At 35.5% G+C, this 6,000-nt stretch overlaps 1 long non-coding RNA gene across 2 annotated transcripts in view; it reads left to right on the top strand.

The window, feature by feature from the left end:
• The window catches only part of LOC110133277 (uncharacterized), a 242,017-nt gene extending 236,438 nt beyond the window's left edge, over positions 1–5,579 (top strand). The window contains exons 3-4 of one of the 2 annotated variants that reach the window (XR_011484200.1): positions 1,153–1,331; positions 2,086–5,579. This is a non-coding gene — a long non-coding RNA (uncharacterized lncRNA). Of the gene's footprint in view, positions 1–1,152 lie in introns of both variants that reach the window. The other variant, XR_011484199.1, reaches the window with a different exon arrangement.
• Positions 5,580–6,000: the final 421 nt, after the last annotated feature.

Raw genomic sequence — 6,000 nt, forward strand, 5'->3', positions numbered from 1 at the left:
ATTCCTAGGGCTATGGTTTTATTCATTTATGCACAGTAATTTTATCAGCCTGAAAATCAAACATAAACTAGCTGATAATTCAGATTTTATTTCATTAATCTATTCATTCCTCATTGTGTCAAGGGATCTGGTTAGATCTAGTAGATTGAAACCTAAGTCAGGGTTTATTGGGCTGGGCCTCTTCTTAGATGAAAATTTACATGTTAAATAAGAGGCATTGTACTTTCTAAGTTTACACTTTAGAGTGTGGTACTGATCGAGCTTTGCTCCCATGCCATTTGATATATTGGTTACAGAGTGATACACCTCCAATTCTTTTTACTTGAATGTGCCCTATTATCATTTCATGATTAGTAGGATATCCAGAAGTTTCATGCCTCAGGAGATTAGGGACTGAGTTTATATACACAACTTTCCATTAGGGTTATGTGCATCATCTATCATTTTGTCACAGGTTTTTGGATTCTATGTGACTTACTCACTGTTCTCTGAAATCACCCCTTTTGTTAAAACATATAAAAATGCATACAGTAATTTTTAAATATGACATGTATTTAAATGAAATCACCATTTCCCTATTTATGAGCCTCATTAAATACTTATCATGGTTTAGTATACTCACGCTACTTAAATTTTCACACTCTAAATTTTATTTTAAAGTTTATATCCTTAATTACAATCTCATGTTTTTTCACATATGCAATTCAATTTTATTAATTATAACTATTTTTTAGATATACAAATTATTATAGTGTATCTATTAGAAACCACATTTAGTTAAATCCTTTGCCTTTTAAGATACCACTCAGAAAATTTTAAAAGCATCTTTGACTTCTGGCAACAACAAGCTATTTCATCTCAATTTTTTCCCCTATTTCAATGGATAAGATCATCTCCAAAAAGTCTCAATTCCTTTGAATGGAATATACTTTTAAAGATCAATTTCAGGATACTATAAAAATGTACTCTATTCTACATATGCCAGGCATTACTGAGAGTTAGAAAACAGTGATCATTAAGATCATGAGTTCATACTGATTTTCTAGTTTAACCACAAAATTAGTATTATTTTTCAAAAACTTACTCTAATATGAATATATACTTCAACATGGTTAGGTGAAAATTCACTGTGTTCTCTCTGTTATCTTCTAGGCTCAGAATACTGCTTTTGCCAGCACACTGTGAACAAACCCATCCCACTGGGACTGATTCCCAGTCACTAAGCTCATAATCCCATATAAAAATCAAAGTAAAGAGGTCAGTATGAATGGGCACTTGCCCATGCAGACAGACATAAGAACGGAAGCTAGAGTGAAACAGAAGTCTGTTCGGTGAGTAAGAAATCAAAATGAACATAATGAGTTCTCTTAGATCTTTCAGGACAACATGTATTCATGAACCCACAGCAGAGCAGGTTGTACCAATTGAAGTACCACAGATAAGTGCATGGAAGTAAGACTACAAACTTTTAGACACATCTAGAATGAGTACTGCCAAAATTAGTGGAGGAAGCAAGAGTCAGTAGCCAAGAGGAGCTGATATATACTTGATAATGTTAACAATGAGAATGTGTAAAAGGAAAAAAAAAGTACAGTATAATTCAAAACATAAGGCAGATAACCAACAAGGATCAACTACATAGCACAGGGGACTATACTCAGTATTTTATAAAAACCTATAAGGAAAAAGAATCTGAGAAAAATAGATATGCTTGTATAACTGAGTCACTTTGCTTCGCACCTGAAACTAACACAATATTGTAAATCAACTCTAATTTAATAACAAAAAAGGAAGAGAGACAGACAAGAAGACAAAATGTGATTCAACAATTCCTCTATAGCCTGGCCCCAACAAAAGAAACATGTTTATCCTAGCACTTAGGGAAAAAGTCCTTAAATGAGTCTGCATGATCAAGAAGAAATCTAGTTATAAGGTACATGTGAATGGAATCTTAAAGATCTTGGAGTTTATCATATTTTGCTAAAAGTATGCCACCCACTTTAAAAATCCAAGGAAAACAAAAACATGTTCTGGACAAGTCACATTTATTAAAAAGTCCTATCATTATTGTTTTTTTCATTTCAGATGCATGAGGTTATCACAACAATAAAATTGACATCTAGGGGAAAATTGAAAGATATGAAGGTTGCTAAACTGTGACCAAGAAGTAGCTAGGCCCACTTAATATAATTTTCAAGTTATTTATTCAATAATTAAGGTAATTATCAATTATCACTTTTTCATTTGTTCATTGGCATTTATTCACTTGTATAAATAAGGCATAAGGTATTTCTTTAATGAACTCACAAGTTGGGAAGGATGAATTAAATGATGAATGCTCCATCATAGGTTGGATAATAGGAGAAAGGCACAAACATATACCTATCTTGTAAAAAGAATGAATAAATTACCAAAAATGGTAAATGAGTTACAGCAAGTTTCACAGAATAGTGGATATTTGAGTTGTAACTTGAAAGAAAAATTAGGAGCCAGTAAGGCAAAAAGGAAGGAGAATTCCAGAGATGAAAAGAAACTATGACACAGTTGAGTGAGTGTAAGTTTTGATTTGAATGAGTAGTTCTGTGTATAGAAAAAGGGAAAAGAAGCGGCAGAGGAAGACAGGAGTAAGGGTTAGGAGACTTAGCAGAGTATACCGATGATCCATGGTTAGAAACTATCCAAACTCCTAAATCTTCCAATGATATACACCATAGAGCCAAGACAGAAGTACTAGATATTTACACAGTGTTCACCTCGAGGATGACAGAGAGGTGTGGATGTGTCATGACTTTATCTGTTAGATGAAGCAATTGTTGCCAAGATTCAAGGGAGATATTCAACTTTGTATGGTGAGAGGATGACCCATAAAGATTGTTGAGATCATCTGAGACTACTGCCACCATTTTACCACTAGTGTACCCACCCCCACTGCCTGGGGGTTCTTGAGAGTTTAGAACAATTATTTTTTTTCATACATATTTAAAGGTTTGATAGGGATTACATTGAGTCTGTAGATTGCCTTGCAATCCCTATCAGTTACCAATGGCATTTTTTCAGAGAGCTAGAACAAAAAAATTTTAAATCTGTATGGAAACACAAAAACCCTGAATAGCCAAAGCAAGCCTGAGCAAAAGAGCTTGAGGAAGTAGGCTCCCTGACTTCATACAATACTACAGTCATCTAAACATGATACTAGCACAAAACAGAAATGTAGATCATGTAACAGGTTAGAAAACTCAGAAATAAGCCCACGCACCTATGGTCAATGAATCTGTGACAAAGGAGGCAAGAATAGACAATGGAGAAAAGAGTCTCTTCAATAAGTAGTGCTAGGAAAATTGGACAGATACACGTCAAAAACAGAAAATTAGGATGTTCTTTAGCACCATACAAAAAATAAACTCAAAATGGATAAAATACGTAAATATAAGGCCAGACATTAAAACACCTAGAGGAAAACATGGGCAGAACACTCTGTCACATAAACCGCATATCTTTTTGCGATTAATCACCATATCTTTTTTGATCCACCTCCTAGACTAATGATAATAAAAGCAAAAATAAACAAACTGGGCCAAATTAAACTTTAAATCTTCACAGCAAAGGAACCATGAACAAAACAAAAAGACCACCCATGGAATGGGAGGAAATATTTGCAAATAAAGCTATTGACAAGGTATTAATCTCCAAAATATACAAACAGCACATGAAGCTCTATATCAAAAAACAAACAGCCCAGTCAAACTGTGGAAGATCTAAATAAACTTTTCTTCAAAGAAGACATACAGATGGCCAATAGGCAAATTAAAAAATGTCCAGCATTGCTAAATATTAGAGATAAGCAAATCAAAATGACAATGAGTTATCAGCTCACATCAGTCAGAATGGCCATCATCAAAAAGTGTAAAAACAATAAATGCTGGAGAGGGTGTAGAGAAAAGGTAACCCTCCTACACTGTTGGTGGGAATATAAATTGGTACAATGGCTATGGAAAACAATATGGAGGCTCCTCAAAAAATTAAAAATAGAGCTACCATATGATCCAGCAGTCACACTCCTAAGCATATACACTGTGAAAACCGTAATTCAATGTCCATTGCAGCTCCATTTATAATGGCCAGGATATGGAAGCAACTAAGATGTCCATCAACAGAAGAATGTATAAAGAAGATGTGGCACATATACACAATGGAATATTATTTGTAAAAAATGAAACAATGACATTTACAGCAACAGGGATAGACCTACATATTATCATACTAATTGAAGTAAGTCAGACAGAGAAACAAAAATGTCATATGCTATCACTCATATGTGGAATCTCATTTTTTAAGTGATACAAATGAACTTATTTACAAAACAGAGCCTTACAGTTATCAAAACAAACTTATGGTTACCAAAGGGAAATGTGAAGGGGAGGGATAAATCAGGAGCTTGGGATGAACATACACATACTACTATATATAAGATAGATAACCACCAAGGACCTACTATATATTACAGGAAATGCGAATTAATATTCTGTGATAACCTATATAAGAATGTGAAAAAGAATGAATGTATGTATAAATGTATAACTGGATCACCTGACTGTATACCCAGAACTAACACAGCATTATAAATCAATATGTGAATTTCACCCTTAATGCTTCCCACTGTCACTTACTATAGTCAGTCATCTGGTTGCAACATTCCAGGATTAAGCCTCTCTGATTTTCCCTTCTACATGTACAGTTCTTACTGTTTGAGTCACCTGTAAATCAAACAACTAAATATCATTTTTCTATATGTGTGTGTATGACTGTTTAAAAACACTACAAGTGTGATTTAGAAGTGGACCTTGGTTAAGCTTCATTTCATCCTTTTTGTCTTCTTAGATTCTTGAACCTTCTGCCTATGCTGTCACAGCTGGGAGCAGCAAGGAGTCTGAGAAAATGGATTTAGACATCTCATAGTTGGCTCATTCTTTACTCTAGGTAGACCACATCTGTGTTACCTGTATGTCCTAGTGGATAACTTTGGCATACATGTGTCTTAGTCCTTTCAGGCCACTATGACAGAAAGTATCAAAAAGACTTGGTGGCTTATAAATAACAGAACTTTTTTCTCACAAATCTGGAGGCTAGGAAGTCCAACATGAAGTCACTGGCAGATTCAGTGTTTAGTGCTGTCATATTTCCTGACTCATAAATGACTATTTTCATGGTATTCTATGGCAGAAGGGAGGAGGGGTCTCTTGGATAAGGGTATAATCCCATTCATGAGTGCTTCACTCTTATGACTTAATCGCCGCAAAGGTCCCACCTCCTAATGCCAACAGAAGGTTGGTTATTGGGGTTATTTTTCAACACATGAATTTTGAAAAGACATAAACATTCAGTTTATAGCATGTGGAAAACACAGTTCTCCGCCCAAGAGCATAATGGGAGAGAGTAACTATGACGGTGGAGTAGAAAGACCCGGAGCTCACCTCCTCTCATGAGCACACAAAAATCACAGCTCTCTGCAAAGCAGCCATTGATAAAAAACAAAACAAAACTGGAACTACCAGAAAAGATTTTCTACAACTAAAGACATAAAGACTCAGATGTATAGAACAGACTTGTGGACTCTGGGAGAAGGCGAGGGTGGGATGTTTCAAGAGAACAGCATCGAAACGTGTATATTATCTAGGGTGAAACAGATCACCAGCCCAGGTTGGGTGCATGAGACAAGTGCTCGGGCCTGGTGCACTGGGAAGACCCAGAGGGATCGGGTGGAGAGGGAGGTGGGAGGGGGGACCGGGATGGGGAACACATGTAAATCCATGGCTAATTCATTTCAATGTATAACAAAAACTACTGTAATGATGTAAAGTAATTAGCGTCCAACTAATAAAAATAAATGGGAAAAAAAAAAAGACATAAAGAAGGAACCACAATGAGACAAGTAGGAAAGGCAGAACTGTGATAGAATCAAATCCCATATGCCCCAGATGGGTAACCCACAGACTGGAGAAC

The sequence above is a fragment of the Odocoileus virginianus genome, chromosome 28, assembly GCF_023699985.2.
Source record: "Odocoileus virginianus isolate 20LAN1187 ecotype Illinois chromosome 28, Ovbor_1.2, whole genome shotgun sequence".
Lineage (NCBI taxonomy): Eukaryota > Metazoa > Chordata > Mammalia > Artiodactyla > Cervidae > Odocoileus > Odocoileus virginianus.